Source organism: Peromyscus leucopus, chromosome 5 (genome assembly GCF_004664715.2).
Source record: "Peromyscus leucopus breed LL Stock chromosome 5, UCI_PerLeu_2.1, whole genome shotgun sequence".
In the NCBI taxonomy this organism is placed as follows: domain Eukaryota; kingdom Metazoa; phylum Chordata; class Mammalia; order Rodentia; family Cricetidae; genus Peromyscus; species Peromyscus leucopus.
Window position 1 is genome coordinate 93121438 of NC_051067.1, and position 18872 is coordinate 93140309.

General features: G+C 38.4%; 1 protein-coding gene and 1 pseudogene across 5 annotated transcripts in view; both read right to left on the reverse strand.

Annotated features, from left to right (window-relative positions):
• Nucleotides 1-18872, reverse strand: part of Nr3c2 (nuclear receptor subfamily 3 group C member 2) — a 165982-nt gene that overhangs the window by 33676 nt on the left and 113434 nt on the right. The window lies entirely within an intron of this gene.
• LOC114709928 lies at nucleotides 8257-9671 on the reverse strand (annotated as a pseudogene).

An 18872-nucleotide genomic window follows, 5' to 3' on the forward strand; every position in this document is an offset into this window, starting at 1 on the left:
TTTAAAATAAATAATCCATATTATTTAAATACCAAAATCCATGTTTTTTTCATTTTGAGTTTATTTAACCTTTAGTAATTGTTAACCTAAGGTTAGCCTATACTTAGAATTGTTTTTTTCTAACTATTCTAAGAATGACTTTAAATTTTTTTTATTTTTATGTATGAGTACCTGTGTATGTATGTATATATATATATATATACCATGCTGGTGCTCTGGTGCCTGGGGAATCCGGAACTGGAGTTACAGGTGGTTTTGAGCCACCATATGGGTACTGGAAACTAAATTTGGGCCATCTGAAAGAGCCATAAGTTCTCTTAACCTCTGAGCCATCTCTCCAGCTCCTTAAGAATGTCTTTACCACTTAGACATTTATGGGAAGAATTTATAGTTTTCTATGTAACAAAACACTTATGGAAAACAGCCTGTTTACTTTTTTAATGTGATATTTTCCAAACGTAACTATGCATAAATTTTAGAAAGTTAAAAGTGAAACATCTTTTAGAAGACTGCTTTACATAGCATTTAAAATGTATTTTATTGATATTACTTTGGGGATTCATATCTTTTTCCTGTTGTTATTAATATGTCAAAATGCTACTGAGCATGAGTCAATGAAGTCTGACTCTTGTGTGCAAACCTTAGTGCCTGTTCAAGTCTTACCAGTGTTTACACGCAGCTCACCTTTTTTCCTTTGCCTTTCATCTCAATATGTGATTTTTCAGTTACTTTAATTTTTTTTCTTTTTTGAGAGAGGGTTTCTTTGTGTAGCCCTAGGTGTCCTAGAACTAGCTCTTTATACCAGGCTGGCCTCAAATTCACCAAGATCTGCCTGCCTGTGCCTCTCAAGTGCTGGGATTAAAGGCGTGTGCCACCACTGTCTGGCTATCTTCAGTTACTTTGATTTCGTATCTTTAAAATAATTTTGCCAATGAACAAGTGCTACAGATTCACTGGCTCTTAATTCCACTTTCAGTGGAGTAACAAATGCATTTTAAAAATCTGAACTTGCCTTAGTTTAGTTTTCTTTAATATACTTTATGTCACATTTAGCACTTAAGTGTTTATCTTTTCAATTTGCCACTTTCTTATGGTCTTTACTGAATACCATGGCCATGGCCTCTGGGTACAGCCGGTCATGGAGCTCAGTCACTTCAGACTGGATCAGCTCCTGTCCTGGTACTCCAGGATATCATTATGTTGGCTCTGATTTACTTCTCAGAATTCCATAAGTGAAATGAGCAGGACATGTTTTGCTTTATATGATGGCATTTTAAGAAGCAAAATACAAAATGTCATATTAACATTGCTAAAATCATTATTACTCTATTCATTATGGCTGTTAGTTTGGTGTTCTTGTGGGACTCCTAACAGTGGGAGGGGGTGTGTTTCTAACTCTTTGCCTGCTCTTGGGACTATTTACTCCTATTGCGTTGTTTTGTCCAGCCTTGATAGGAGGTCTTTTGCCTTGTCTTACTGTATCTTGTTTTGTCTGTTTATCTGTTGTCTCCTGGAGGCCTGCTCCTTTCTGAATAGGAAATGGAGGGGAGTGGATCTGGAGGAGATACTCGGTCGGGAGAAGTTGGGAAGAGAGGAGGAAGAGGAAACTGGTAAGTATGTATTATATGAGAGAAGAATCTATTTTCAATAAAAATAAAAAATCATTATTACTATATATAACACATACCATAAAAAGGAATCAAACATCATTTTTAATACTTTATACAATACTTGCATGATGTCTATAGTTGAAATTCATAGAAAACAACACAAGCATGCTGTTCTCCCCAGCTGCCACCTGAGCAAGGTTAGAGCACACGATGGTCACTTCAGGTTGCAGGCCAGTGTGTACGGCTTCTCTAGGGTTGTGGCTTCACAACGGGAGATAAGGGAAATAGGAAGATTTAATAAAACCTTTAATGAATAAAACAACTGACATCTTGACAATGTCCCAATTACTACTGTCAAAGTTCTCTCAACTACTCAGGACTGTTGCCAGGAACTGGGCAACCTACCAGCAATCATTATGATATGATAGGTTAAAGTCTACAGAAAAATAACCGTTGGCAAACAACCTCTTACACCTCACCATCTTGTATACTTTTCAGAAACACAAAGCATCCTCCCTCCTCGGAGGCGCCCAGGCTATGATGGGACAGGGAAGCAGACACAGCCATAAGCACAGAACATGAGAGTATATGTTGATCCTGAGCCTCAGAATGAACGCGTGGCATGAGGCAAGGCTAGCCATTGTTTTTTGGTTTTTGATTGTTTAAAGAAATTAATTTATAGTTACAATAAGAAAAGTTGTATACCCATTTCTAACAGCTATAAACTAATATACACTCATATATAATATCATCAGAACATGAGCCATTGGTAAAATCTATTACATATAAAAATACTCCTCAAAAATAATAGCAACTTGAAGTGGTATAAACTTCAAGATATTATTATAATCCTTGTATTTTCATTCTAGCTCAAAGTTCATTGACATTAGAAAAAATATTGCTTAACATCATTAACCAAATGGTGACAAAAGAATCATTCTCATATTACTGAGAAAATATGAAATATGTAGGATATCAATTTCAATATACCCACAAAAATAAAAACTAGGGAAGAGGAGGAAAATCTTCAAGTTTTGTCTCCATTTAGACATTCCACAAAATCAAAATTTTTCTTTACAATAAGATATATTTAAAGATTATTTTTTTCCTGGAACTCAGTATTTAGAAATACTGAAATGTAAGAGTAAGAAAAAATGCTGTTTTGAGTAATTCCATAGATCAACCAACAGCCCAGGCTGAGACCTATGTTCTCATAACTCCTGTGTTCTCAGGCTTCAGGGCAAGAACACAGACACAGACACACACCCATCACCGGTCTTCCACGGCGATGAGCACTCTCCTCCATGGGTGGACAGATCTGCAGTATGCTGCTCTAGGGGCTCAGAGAAATGGGGTCTAGTGACTGGGATTAAAGTCCCGAAACTGTGAGATCAAGCCAAGCTCTCCTCTCAGCTGCTTCACTGCAAGTGTTAAGAACAGGTGACCAATGCAGTAACCAGGACAGAAAGGGGCAGACAGAGGACCTGAGGAGGGCCACTAGGTATCTGACTGGACTTTGTCCTCCTTGAATCAATGACAGAAATGTGTTTTTATTCCATAGCATCTATAATTTTAAACTGTATTTTAAAGGATGAAAGGAATTAATTCCCAATGTCAATTTACTCGTCTGTGCTCCAGTATCATTTAAGATGGCCCCACATTTCTGGGAACTGACCCAAAAAGCAATATTCACAGCGATTCCTTATGATCTACAAAACATTCTAGATTGGGAAAAACAGAACGGTATTTTATTTTGTGCCATTACGCTTAGTCATAGGCAAGAGTGCCATCTGATTGGCATTTTCCCTCTTCATTCTGAGATCACCTAATCACAGAAGTGAAATGACTTCATTCAGAAGGAAAATGGTTGTTTTTAATGATCTGCTGCCTTCCTGATTCCAAGCTGGTTTCACCAAGTAGAACAAGAGCATGCGAGCTGTCACCAGGGGGCACCTGAGAAAGCTTCCTCCTGCGCTAGACAGGAGGCCTCAACAGCTGCTCCGTGTCATTTTAACACGGAAACAGCTAGTTAGCTGAACGGCACCAGGATAGCTGCTACCTCCTAAAATACTCCGAGCCTTCGAGGTGTGTCCAGCATTCCGACACTGCGCTACAGAACCACACAATCAGGTTAGAAAAACAGATAACAAACCCTTAACGTTTTATATATGTGTGTGATTTTGTATTGGTCCGTATTTATAGCTATTGTGGCTTCCATGTGAGCCATGATCTGCAGACTGGATATACCTGTAAGACTTAACTTTAAAATACTGCAAATTTGTGTTTAAAATACCATATATGAAGTATTTCATTGAAACTGAAAGACAATGGCTACTTCTGAGCTTGGGCATCTCAGCACATAATAATAAAGACTTTTAAAATTGTTTTACAATGTAACCAAGTAGTAGGTGATACTTTTATATGTGTATTTAGACAAACTATTCAACAAGCTATCCACCAACCATACACAAACAGTAAAATCTAGACCTTGGTCAGTATCCACTAGCCATGGACAAACAGTAGAATCTGTACCTCAGGCACCAAGTTGCACAGCCACATTCAGGAATCTGAAGCTTAAATGTTGCTAGCAGATTCCATGTTGAAAAACATAGAATGCACATGTAGATTGACATAGAGCACTACTAAACAATGCTATGAGACAATTACAATAAAATGGCTTGCAAATTAATGAATCAATGATTGCTTGCCTTTGCTGACCGACAAAACCCTACTAAAGCATATATTTCCACATTAACTTGAGCAAGGCTCATTCCTACATCTCGGTCCCTCTCCCCCTTGTCTCTTATCTGGAGACTCTATGGTCTTTAATCACTAAATTTCTTCACACAAAACAATGAAGAAAGATAGTCTTCATAAGTTTGGAAAGTATGTTTGTAATTTAAAGTGTCATAAAATATATAAATAACCTAGAATAATCCAAAGCACTCAGATTGACCACAGAACTCTCTAAAATATACCTACAGATTTCAAAGTCACACACTACACCTGGCTAAAATGAAAAAGGTGGGCAATGGTAGACATTGATGAGGAGATGGTGAAAAAGGATGTCACTGTTAGTGGGACAACAGGTGTTTCACTTCTAAGTCTTAATGTATGTGTGTCCTGAGATCTGACAACACTCACCCTCAAAGGTACTGATTCAAGAAAACGAAATGCTGAGCACAGAAAGACTTGTAGATGCTCATTCAAGAAGCAGCTGATGAACAGGGAAGGACACAGAGCTGCATGTTCAGGCAATGAATATTATGCCATAAGGGAAAGTTATACACAACATAATTAAATATTTAAAATACAGCGCTAAGTGAAAGAGCATGACACTCTGTGATCTCATTCACCTGAAGTTGTAGAACACACCAACTACCTATGGTAAACAACAGAGCAACACAACCCCCTTGGGAAGCGACAAGGGAGACTGCCAATTAATCAGAAGGTATTGGCTTTTAACCAAATAAAGGAATAGCACACAATAAGAAGGAACTAGCTGCTCTTTGGTTTCCTTTTATAGAAAAGGCACAGCTAATTTAAAAATCATTAACAGCAAATTACACTGAAATATGACAAAATGATCAAATGATTGATGTGGATGTCTCAGAGCAGATAGCAAGGTATCATCAGAGTGTTTTCTGCAGGCTGCGCCTCCTTTTGAGTCTCTGCTTGCTCCCACTGTCAGTGCCCATATGACCGGAGTACAATAAGGCGCATAGTCTAGTTATCACCCAGCAGAGGGGCACAGACAGGCTTGCAACCACTGACTTACATAACTCAAAGATTTCCTGCTTCTCTGTTACTGTTAAAAAGCACACAATCTATAGCTAGTTTTCTATATACTTTTCCACATCCATAATTCTTGAGTGGCAAAGAATTGATAATAAAAAATGTCCTCATTTGCAAAATAATGGGAAAATATCAGCAAAGTACTTTAGCATCCCCAGGATGCCAGAACGTTCCATTACACATGCACTGAGAAAGGGAAGGAGGAAGTTTGTCATGGCCTATCTAAGTTACATTTTAGCTTCATTTTTTTTTCTATTTTTATGTGTAAGTGTTCACGTGGTGGGGGAATCATGTCTGGGAGTTCCTTGTGTACATGTGTAGGCCAGTGCTAAACCTTGGATACCATTCACCTTATTTTTGGGCAAGTCTCACTGATCCTGGAACTCATCATTTTGGCTAGCTGCTGGCAGGGGTTCCAGGGATCTGCCTTTCTCTCCAGTGCTGAGATTACAATTGTCTGCTGCTGCACTCAGCATTTTTACATGGGTTCTAGGGCTCCAACTCAGGCTTTCAGGCTAGCATGTGAAGAATTTTACCAAATGAGCTGTTTTTACTTTAGATCATATATCCTTTGGATCCAAGAAGGAATGAATACAAACTTCTCTCTCCTCCAGAAATACATGAATTGGATTTTTCTGTTTCACACTACACAGTGTTCTAGGCAACCTTACCTACATTTTCAACAAAGCAATTAAAACAAGTCACGTAATTACCTAGTAAAGAAGCAAGAAGCAAAATCTTATTTGAGGCTCAACCCAGGTTCTGCTTACACACTACTGTGCATGCTTTACATTCCTTTATGGACTGGCCCTCAAACTCTCTACATGCTGAGGATGACCATGAACTTTTGACCCTTCTGCCTCTGCCTACTGGGTGCTAGGATTATGGCACTCATCACCACACCTGTTTTATGAATCACCGGGGATCCAACGGCAGGCTTGCCCGTGCTGAGCAAGAGCTCTACCCACCGAGCAACTTCATATGTAGCTCATCGTCTCCAACTCGTTATTTTTCTCAAGCATGTAAATCAAATTACTGCTCCTGTATCTGTCTGTCAAGTCCTTTCTTCCAACAGCCTGAAGTTCAAAATACTAAAAATAGAAACTAGATATTTTTCCTGGCTTAGTAAATCATAACTTTGTTTTCATAACACAACAATTCTGAAACATAATGGATACAATGCATTGAAGTTTGAATTCTTTTTTTGCAAATGCAATAATATTCATTTTAAACTTCTCAGTTGTAAATTAGGAAGGATAATCTTAAAGATTTCAAGTAAGAAACATTAATGAGAATAATTTCTATTTGCCAGTGATCTCTAACAGATGGTTTCCAAATGAATCCTACATAGTTAATGTATAATGATATACCATAGACATGCTACACAACATTAATAATGAATCACAGAAATATACCTAAATACTTATCAAACAAGGTAAGAAAATGTTGAAAGGATAAGCTCATTGCTAAGAAATAATAGTTGTTTGCAACCAAGTTCCTCTTTTAATAGATTAATGGATTAAATGAGACAGCTTTTTTTAAAAAAAGCCACATTAGCTCTATTTCCTTAATTTTTATCCCAATGTATTCATTTAGTATAAGACGGATATTAACATGAATAATTTTATGACAGTTTAGAGTTTTTAAATTGATTTTTTTTGTTATTTCTCTCTTCCTAAGAAGAAACATCATGTTTAAGCACCAAAAAAAAGAAAAGAAAAGAAAGTTAATAATTGTATTTTGCCTAATTAGATTAGGCGAAAAATGCAAAGGGTAAAACTTGGCTAAGAAAATGACAATTATCTTTGAAGGAATGTTTCCAAATTTTAAGGTGTTTTCTACAGAATTCTCTCTTGAATCTGCTGTTTTTGACAACTGCAGTTCTAACTCAACACAGCACCAGGTGCTGCAACAATGACCAAAGACGTCCATCAGTCGCTCTTGATGCTGTTTTCATTATTGGAGCTAATAATTCCCGGCACAACTGTCCAGACGCACAGGGAGATCAAACTTGCTTGGCCAGCAGCAAGGATCAGACAAGGACTTCAGAGACCATGATAGATGTCTGTAGGACCATGATTCACATTACCTTATTTGTAAGTCACAAGAAATTGCACTTCATGAATGTCTTTATATGTAATCCATACAGTCGACTATGAATGGATCTTCACAAAGGCTCAGGTTTAAATGGCAACATATAAGATGCCATGGAGACAGTGCTGCCTTTATGGGGACAACGAGAGCAAAGCTTCTGGGGACCAGTGAGACCAAAAGACTGAGGGGGCAAGAGATGACAACAGATGTGTGTTCTCAGGATGGCAGTCCTGAAGGATACTGTTTTTTGGAAGTCTGAGCATGGGAAAGGAGCTAGTATAAACCCAAGCTCTGCTTCACAGAGGAAAGGGCATCCAGTTGAATATGCTCCAAAAGAAAGTGATGTTAGAACTCTGAGGGAGGAATCAGAGAGGGTGGGAGACATGAGGTGTGAGGCAAGAGGAAATCACAAAGGCAGTACTCAACACGCTGGGCAGGACCACCAACAGGGTGCTTCTAAGTCGTGGGGGGATACAGTGTCCCTCATGTAACCACAAAATATTTAATAAAATTGTCATTGATTGGGTTAATTAAAAGAACCAGAAGAGACATAGGTTCATGTCTAGGTGTCACAGGGACTGGTGTCTGACACCTGCTGATGTCTGGAGACAAGAGGCCAGTCTATGTTTTCTAGAACATAATGAACATAAATATATACAAACACATTAAAAAACTGCAGTTTGAAATTTGTGCTTTTTTATTCTATGGGGAACAGTCCTAAAAATGAAAAAAAAAAAAAAAAAAAAAACTAACTGAATGCTAGAAATATTCAGAAAAGCCACAGATCCTCGTCAGTCTATTTTTCACTTGAAACCCATCAGCACGTAACGCTGATAGAGATATTCTAGAAAACCGCACAATCAACACTGACACTTGCCACAAAAAGAAGGGAGAGCATCACCTTTATAACTACTGCATGCTGGGAAAGTAATATCTAAATAGAGAATAATAATGACATCAGCCTGCTAAACATTGTGCTTACAACCAAAATTATTTAACAATTATGCACTGAAAACTTATCCTATAAAATCTAGTAGATGATAACTATGTACCTGGTTGGAAGATGAGGGATTTTTTATGAACAAGAATAGACTGGAAATCTTCCCATCATCCTCTTCAGTTTATGGACCTTCAAACAGAAATAGGGATTGTCCAGGCTCACACTGGCATAAGCTGAAAGGCCATGTATGAGCCTGAGTCATTTGGCTCCTTATTTATCCCTTAACATCGTGACTCTAAAGCTCAGAGAATGTGGCTAATGAACGTTCAATGGCAATCCTCCTCTGATCCGGGTGTGGCTCATCTCCCACTTGGAAGCCCAGCCCCAGTGCGGTAGTTTTAGAAGGTGGTAAAACCTTTAGGAGATCGAGTCTTCTGAGCTTTCCTTCAATGATATTGCCCTCAAAGGGATTAGGAAGTTCTTGTGTAGCATCCTTAGTTCTTGACAAATGGCTCTTCTTTTGTTCAGTTTTTGTGGCTTTATTTAAACACAAATAAAGCACACACACAAGCCATCTACTCGTTTTTTTCGCTGCGTAGCCTGGCGTTGGGATTGGTGACTCTGATGGCCAGCTGTGCTGCTCTTTCCACAATGGCTTTTCGGTTCTTGGAGGAAACGTTGTGAGCAATCTCAGCACAGTAAGATCTGTTGCACATCAGCAGCACTTCCAGCTCCTTGACATTGTGAACCAGAAACTTCTGGAAGCCGCTAGGCAGCATGTGCTTGGTTTCCTTGTTGCTCTGTAACCAATTTTAGGCATTAGGATCTGGCCCTTGAATCTTCTCTGCACCCTGTTGTCGATACCTCTGGGTTTCCGCCAGTTTCGCTTCGCTTTGATATATCAGTCTGACTGGTGCCGGATGAACTTCTTGGTCCTCTTTTTGACGATCTTGGGCTTCACTAGAGGCTGGAGGGCAGTCATGATGCCGCTAAACAGATGGCTGACAAATGGCTTTTATCATGAGCAAGCCGACCCCTGAGTGACTCTCTAGCTTTCTATCTTACCCTATGATCTCTCTTCCCACTAAGATCGCATCCCCCACAGGCCTGCATCAGATCCTACACTAATGGGCCATTTCATTTTGAGCTTTTAGCCTTCAAAGCATTGAGAATTTTGTTATAGCAACAGATAACAGACTAATACAATACTTCACTTATCATAGGTATTAATATATTCATGGGAAAAAGAGATAAATGAGCAACAGATTACTCTCTCGCCAGGGAAGCTGTACAAAATAGAATAATAAAATGAGTCACAAGGCCTCAAAATGCTATTTTCCCCATTAATATAAACAAACAACACATGCTAATAAGAATATGAAAGCAAAAGAGAGGATTCAGGGTGGGAAGAAGGGAACTATCAGGAGGCAGGACGGGGCATTGCGAAGTTTGTCTTCACTGGCAACATGACAGGGTATAGAGTCAGTGTGGAAACACACCTTTGGGTCTTTCAGTGAGGTGCTTCTAGAAAGATTTAACAGAGGCATGAAGACCCACCTTGAATGTAGGTGACACCAGCCTGTGAGCTGGGGTTCCAGAATGAATAACCGTAGAAAGCGAGCTAGCACCTCCATTCATTTCTCTCTGCTTCCTGACTGACCATCTCCCTCAGCTTTCCTGCTGCTCCTAGATCAGTGCTGTTCCCTTGAGTTACTGTGGTCATGTATTGAGAAGAGAAGCGAATGTAGATGGAGCAAACGAGAAGAGGAGCTGATACAGAGAGGTGAGGAAGGGATCATGGAGAAGAAAGCACACACACAAATGCCTTAGTGAGATCTGTTACCCTGTTTTCTACTCTCAAAACAACTAAAAGAACATGTTACTAAAAATGAACATAATTTTAAAATGGCATATAGGAAAGTACCTATAGAAAAGTACATTTCCCCCCTATTTGTTGAACTCTAGGGTTTTATAAATGCAAAGGAAACCACATGAAATGCTTTAATATTTCAAGTCTCACGCTGAGCTTGGGTACCTCAAAATGTCAACAGATCTATGGTCCTGTGTCAGATAGAAGGAGCCTCCTGTGTCCTTCTGAAGCCCCACACTTCTCAGTCTCTTTGCTAGGACTCCTTGTCATCCCATCAGGCTGCTCTGGGCTTTTACGACGCTGGTGGTCTTATCCATCTCTATTCTTATTACTCTGCAGTTTGTCGCTCTACATCAAATCTCTTCAGATTATTAAATCCTGCTGCCTACCCATCACATCTACTAATGTCTTAAGTCTCTGACAAGCACTCCGTGTTACATTCCACAAACCTATGTCCTTCTCTACAGACCTGCAGAAATGTCTTTGGCTAGCTCATGGCTACTGTCATGCTCCAGCTACTCAAGAACAAGCCTTGGAGTCAACTCCTTTGCTCCAATGGGCAAATGCAGTCAAACTTACCGTCATGGATGTGGCCATGTCTTAGCACCACCACCTCTACCACCACTGTCTGAGTGGTCACCAGGTGAAATGCCACAACAGTGTCCTAACAGGTTTCTGTGCCTCAGTCCTTATACCCCAGAACCTCACAGTAGCCTCAATAATCTTGTTATATGTAATTCAGACATCATTCATTTGGAGAACTTGAAATATTGGAACAAATAATCTAGGTGATACTAATGGCCCACGTGACAAAACCCATTAATCACTTCACTGCTTATCTGAATATCCACTCGCTTAACCAGATATATTGGCCTCCTGATGACTCTGGAATGTGTCAAGATACCTGCTTATAACAGTAGTACCTAACCAAATGCTCATTCTGCTTGGATGGCTCTTCCTACAGATGTTGCAAGCGCACTGGAACCTGGGCCCAGCCATCCACAGGTAAATAGCTTCTTCTTTCACACACTCCGGCCTCATCGAAGGGCTGCAATGGGGCCCACCAACTGTGGACCAACACCCACTCCCCAAAACTGTGAGCCAAAGAAACACTTCTTGCTTCTAAGATTACCTCAGATAATTTATTTTAGTAACAGAAAGCTGACTAAAACACACACACACCTTCTTTACCTCTTGGTGAAGACAGCTCAACTGTCACCCTTTTAAGTCCTCCACTGATTAACCAACCACCCCTTTAAAAGCAATATCTTGAGTGAACACACACGTACACATACCTCTAAAAATATATTCCATCATCACACATCACATACAACAGATACAGCCCAGCATGCACAAACCACATACACATGCTCCAGCGTGCATACACACAGATATAGACATATTTCAGCATGTACTCACTCCACCCACACACATACATAGATACACTCCGCATGTGTGTGCTCACCCCAACCCCCACACATACAAACCATTCACAGTCCAGAATCACCAATGCCTATTTCCCATTTCTATTTCACTGTTGGTAATAAAAATTAAAATGTGGTTACTTTCTTTAATGTGTGTGTTTTACTTTATTGTTTGTCTGATACTGGTGTAGTGAAAACAGCCTGCATAAGCTCATAGAAGCCCACTCTTAAAATTTTCAGGCATTTTGCAAATTGCTCATTAATGTAATGCCATCATTACAAATATCATCTATAAATCTCCAACTAATTATCTATAACAATAGGCAATGCACATGTAAAAGACATACTTTCTTAATTATCACTTAATTGTTATGTGTGTCTATAACATCACAGACACTTACTTCACCAGTGTCAGGGGCATGCTGTTAAGCTCTTCCCAACTTTGCATTCAGGAGCATCGAATCCGTAGCTTGAGATGGGGTGTGGTGGGAATATTTACGCCGTGGAAACAAGCAAACACTAGAAAGTAGGGCTTTCTGTTCCCACAGAATCAGGTGTTGAGTAGCAGAAACAGTCTCTGGCACCACAAGGCTCTCCCATGCTGCCTCCCAGAGCTGAGTAGAGCAACCAGCATTGAACTAGCATAAAAATGTTTGTGGGATGGAAAATGGATCTCTCCAAAAGTCACTTGCAGAAGTCTAATGAAAAGGCATTGCAAAGCTGAATAACATTCTCATTTCAGAAAACACATAGTTTTATTCAAAACTCTCCCTATTAAATAATGCCACATTAATTCAAATAAATGTCTCATAAAATGATGATTCAACTCAGCTACAGCTGGCGTCTATCCAAATAAATAATCAGACATTCTAAGTTGATACTTTCTTCCTTGAGAGTTCTGTTTAGTTTTACAGTTCAGCAAATTTGCAAAAGGCTTTGTATGTGTGTGTGTTGGAAAGCATATGCCTTTAACTAAAGATCAATTGCACAATTAAATACTACTGAAGATAAAAATGCTTTTTTCTTATTTTGATAACAATTCACCTTTGAACTACTAGAAACTATAAGTACAGACAACAAATGCATCATTAACCCACAACAAATAAAATCAATTCCTTCTAAAAGCAAGACATAACAAGTGGTCTTCTTAATTACTTGTTTAAATGACATGGGGGTTTTATTTTATTTAATTTTTTTAACCAACTGAATGGAATAAGCATGCACACTAAAATGAGATAAAACATGATGGTTAATTTACTCAAGATAGGAAACAGTTCAGTATTTAGAAACTCCTTGGGCTACAATCCAATGCTGTTTATCTTTTGAGCATAAAGCAGATTTCTTGAAATCCTTCAATACACACACACACACAGAGAGAGAGAGAGAGAGAGAGAGAGAGAGAGAGAGAGAGAGAGAGAGAGAGAGAGAGAGAGAGAGAGAGCCGGTCCCTTTAAAAATAATTGCTTACAAATTTAAGCCTGCTTCACTCTTCAAATTTTGATGTATGAAAGTACTTTTAAATTATCCACTGAATTTTATTTGTGAAGAAAAAAATCTACCTGTTATCCTTCTCAGATCTTGTACACAATTGCAAAATGCTTTCATTAATATTTTATAAAAGCTAAGGTAGCTAAAAAAATTGTAAATTTAGCAAAAGTACAAATGTAGCAAATGCTGAAGTCTGAGGATAAAGCTATGTGGAAGATGTTACTGGCCCTTCTTTAACCATGAAGAGACAGAATTCCACCAACTTATCCAAGTCTGAACAAATGAGTGGAAAGAACACCCTCCAGAGTTTGACTGAACTGTCTGCTCTTTCCATAAATCTTCTGAGATTCCAAATGGTTTCATTATCATGCTTCAAACTTGATTTGCTTAGCAGTTTTCTCTGTCCTTACCTTCTACCACTTGGCTTTCCCCATTCTTGTATCTCACACAACGACGGTAAACACAAACTTAAACATTATTCTCTCACTAAGTTTTAGAGTAAAAACTAAGACTCCCCAAATCTTACAGTAAGTCTCTCTTGCAAGCTTGGGCTTTCCAGGTTTAAGGCAGCAGCTAAGACATCTGTACTAAGCTGTGTCTTCCTAGGAGGAAGGTATCCTTTGCAGAAGTCAAGAGGATTCCAAGTTCTCTTTGAAAGAAAGGCGTATTTAAAAAAAAAAAAAAGATTTATATTTATTTTATTATTTGTGTGTACGTGTGTGTGTCTGTGTGTGTGCACTCACATGTGTAGGTTCCCACACAGGCTAGAAGAGGGCGTCAGATGCCCTGCAGCTGAGGTTTCAGGCAGTTATGAACCACCTGATGTGGGTGCCAGGAACTGAACTTCCATCCTCTGTGAGATCAGCAGGCCCTCTCTCATCTGCTGAGTCATCTCTCAGACCTGAGGTCTATTTTCTTGTCAAAGCCTGTGCACGGTGCTGTAATTCCAAGTCTGACCAAGGAAACACAGAGTCTACTAAGAATGGCTGCCCCCAAAAGAAACAGTGAAGGACTGTGTGTATGTGGAAGGGCGCTCTCCAGAAGTAAGCCCGGCACATAGTTTGAGGCAGCCATGGATGAACAGCAAGAGAGACAGGCACTCAGCTTACTACCACAAGTCACCAGAAATCAACACTTTCCAAGGCAAGGATACATTTTTAGAGTGGCAGTCACCTGGCCACTGTTTGTTCTGTGAAAATCCTGATTGTTCTTCCAGACCTTGCCTAAGATCTGAGGGTGTTTGTACTTAATAACCATTCATTATCAATTGCAGGAGAGGTTTTGTGGAATTGCTATGCATACAGTTTTATGACTATTTTAACACAAGTGATCTGTGTAGAATACAATTTTATTTTCTATTTCTACTTCACAACTTATACAGCAATGAAAATTAAATACTTAAAGTCTTTAATAAAATATTATGAAATCACATGCCTGTCCATATTTAGATGTGACCCTGGTGTTAATAACGATCACTCATGAAGTTTTATAATTTGCTAAGAGCCAGAACTTCTGTGAAGTACTCAATCTCTGCATTTGTTCTGAAGTGAAACTAAATATCTGACCTTTAACAATGCAGCAGAGTTCAAGGGCAGGGCTTCTTAAAATTTTCTGTCTTTATATTACCTCAAAATAAATTGTCATAACACAATCACATCTTCACATACAAGAAAAATATATAACAACAACACAGTTAACTTCAATACAGCAAACACCATGAGAGTTTCACGCCACAAAATGAAAATACATGAAATGAAATTCCAACAGCGGAGAAGACACATCCTGCAAGCATTATACAATGAGTGACAATTGTGTACTTTGAATGTGCACTCTTGATTATCTGCAATCCAGGCAAATAGAAGTTTTAAATAACCAGTGTTTTGACAGTATCAAAGTTGCTATGAGAATTTATTTTTAAAGCCAGTTTTGCAGTATGTCACGGGCCCAGAATAGTTTGGGCCAGCATGCCACCTCCTCCCACATGGAGGGCTCACTACTCAGTTTCTTTGATCTGCCAATTAGATACAACTTCCAATAGGGTCTTTCTAGGACTGACTGGACCCTTGGGTTATTCCTAATTCCATGGCAAAGCCCTCCTGAAGCTGTCACCACCCCATGTCCACTTGTCATGCAAAATAACCTGTGGTGTCACATGGTAAGGTGTCCACCATGGTAAGTAGTTGTCTTAGTACTCCTAACCATTAAACTCCTGAATAAAACCTGAAGATAAAAATAACCAATTCTGGCACACTCAGAGCCCGGGCTTCTGCCTACTGATGAGTAGTGCTGCTTCCTAAGGTGCTCTTGGCAAGGATGCTTTGCATTCACATTATTATGAAAATTAAAGTTTTTATTGTTTTAGATTTTTTGACCACATAAACTATTTTTCTTGACAAATGAACTTACAACAACAAAATAAAATTGTTTTGCTTAAACTAGCAATGTATGTCCCAGTCTAAGATCTTTAGTATGCTATTGGAAAACTGACTTACAAGAAAATCTCTAAGAATTTCAGAGCCCTCTGAGAGCAATTGTTACTTGCCAAAATGAACTTACATTTATACAGTTATTGCATATACTTCAATCTACATTCTATGACAAAATCCCTCGTGTTCATGAATAATGACAAAACTTGCTTTCTATCATGCTGAAAATAATGCAAATAAGACACAGTTTTAAGGATTCTTTTAGGGTTGTCATACATTACTAAAGGTAACAGTCCATCAAGAAGGTGTAACAATTTTAAGTACCTAAGCACTAGATGTTAGTGCATTCAATTTCATAAAACAATACTGGACATAAAAGGACAGAGGACTGGACAGATATGGTAAGAATGGCTGATTTCTATACTCTTTGCAACTGACAGCATCCTGTCTATACTCTTTGCTAATGACAGCATCCTGTCTATACTCTTACCAACTGACAGCATCCTGTCTATACTCTTACAATGACAATGTCATTCTTACAACTGACAGCATCCTGTCTATACTCTTACCAATTGACAACATCCTGTCAATTCTCTTACCAACTGACAGCCATCCAGTCAAAAAGTCAACAAGAAAATTTCAGAATTAAACTGTACCATAAACCAAAATGTGACTTAACTGACATCAATAGATAAAAGAATACACATTCTATGGCAGCCCAGGGGATTCTTTCTAAAATATACCACATTTTAAGAGAGAAAGCAAGTCTTAGCAAATACAAAAATAAAATTGAAATAATTTCTTGTACCTTATCAGGTTGTAGAATAAATGGAGAATAAATAAATATCATAGAAACTACAGAAACCACACACACAGATACTGATCAATACACTCTTGAATAGTCAGAAGCAGTTAAAGATATCAGGAAGGAATTTTAGAAACTCCAAGAATCATATGAATACTGAAGAACAAGGCACAAAAATCTTTGGGATGCAGCAAGGCAGTTTTAAAAGGAAAGTTTGTAGCTATAAAGGCTTACATTATCAAACAGACAAGCAACAACCACTAAGAAGGTCTAAAATCAACAACACAATGTTGTATCAAGATCTTAGGAAAAGAAGACCTCAAGCCCCAAACTAATAGACAGAAAAAATACTAAAGCTCATGGAAGAAATTAATAAAATACAGAGTAAAAGAAAAATACAAAGAATCCATAGAACCCTTTGTTTGGCTCTTCAAGACGATATGACTGAAAAGTTCTGAACTAAACTAACTGGAAAAAGGAAACACTCAGTAAGTAATAAAATCAGAGAAAAGGAGTTGTTACAAAAGATATCAATGAAACCCAAAGGATAATTTGGGAAAACCTATAATACAAAAATATGACAAATCTGGAAAAATGCATAAATTTCTAGATATATATTACCTGTAAGAATTAAACAAACAAGATCTGCAACAGAAAAAAGCTCAAGATTAGACAGGTTCACTGCTAGAATCTACCAGATTTTTAAAGAAAGATGTTAACCAAATTATCCCATAAAATAGGAAAGGAAGAAATACCACCAGACTCACTTTATGAAATAGTATTATGCTGATACTAAAACAAGATAAGGATACAACAATGAAAGAAAATAATCAATTTCCTTGATGAACATTGATGCACAATAACATCTTTGCAAACTAAATGAACCACACATTAGAAAGATTACACACAGTTGGGTATGTTGATGCCCAACTTTAATCCCAGCACTCAGTGGGCAGTGGCAGAGGCAGGTGGATCTCTGCGAGTTTGAGGCCAGCCTGTACTACAAAGCAAGTTCCAGGACAGCCAGGGCTGTTTGTTATACAGAGAAACTCTGTCTCTAAAAAACAAACAAACAAATAACAAAAAAAAAAATCATACACATCATGATCAAGTTGCTTTATTACAGGGCTGTGAGGATGGTTTCACATATACAAATCAATAAAGGTAACAAACCATATAAACATGTATGATGTTTGAAGTCTTAGCTTGATAAGGCATGAGCAAGTGAAAAAAGGGACATAAATAGAAAAGACAAGGTCAAATTATTCCTATTTTGAAACAATGTAATCATACACTAGAAAAGTCTTAGATGTAATAATTTTAAGTGAAGTAACAGAATATAAATTCAACACACAAAAATCAGGAAATTTCTACATATAAATAATGAACTTGCTAAGAAATAAATCAGGAGAATAAATCATGCCAAAATATCAACAAACAATAATAAATCTAATCTGAAGCATAAAGCTAATTAAGGAGGTAAAAGACTTCTACAACAAAATCTTTACAATATGAAGAAAATACTAGAAGGGAGAAAACCTACAATGTTCATGAATCAGCAGGATTAATGTGAAAATGTTATATATGCTGAAAGCGGAGATACTGATTCAATACAACACATATCAAAATATCAGCAACATTCTACACATAACTAGTGTAGCTGAGAGACTTCAGGCCTGTGCTTCTGAAGGGTCAGGGAGATGTGCGCATGAGGGTCGGGGAGATGTGTGCATGAGGGTCGGGGAGATGTGTGCATAAGGGTCGGGGAGATGTGTGCATGAGGGCTGGGGGTATTTTCTCCATCTCCCTCCCCCTCCCACCATGAGAAAAAACCTACCATGTTCACGGATCAAGAGTTAATGTTGTGAAAATGTTATATCACCTCCCTCCTCCCCTCCCCACACTTTATCCTTGTCTATCTCAAACCAGAGGCAACTTGTAGATGAGACTAGAACTAAAGCAGGGCACAGAACTTTGAGAGACTGTGCACAAAATCTGAATGTTCTTCCTGACAGGGGAATTGTTGTTTCATACATGTGATTTTCATCTGTCACATGTGCTACCACTGTTCGATGAATCACACCATTGTCATCAAGGGTGATTATTAAAAACACACTCGATCTGCAACTTATAACTCAACTGCAATAGGAACTTCCAACAGCAAGGCCCCCGGACCTAGAAAGGGGTGCAAGTCTCATGTTTCATGACCAAAATTGTGTGTTTTTTCAAAGAATATTTATGTGAAGCTTCAGGTTATCACTGGTAAGCATCTACCATGAGATAATGCTCCTGGAGCAAGAACCAAGCAACATCTGACCCTGGCAAGTGGCCTACTGTTATCCAACAGTTTTCTGTTTTAGAATGTAAGTGGACAATCTTTAGCCACCTGGCCTATTCCAGTTTCTTCCTTCTTTCTTCCC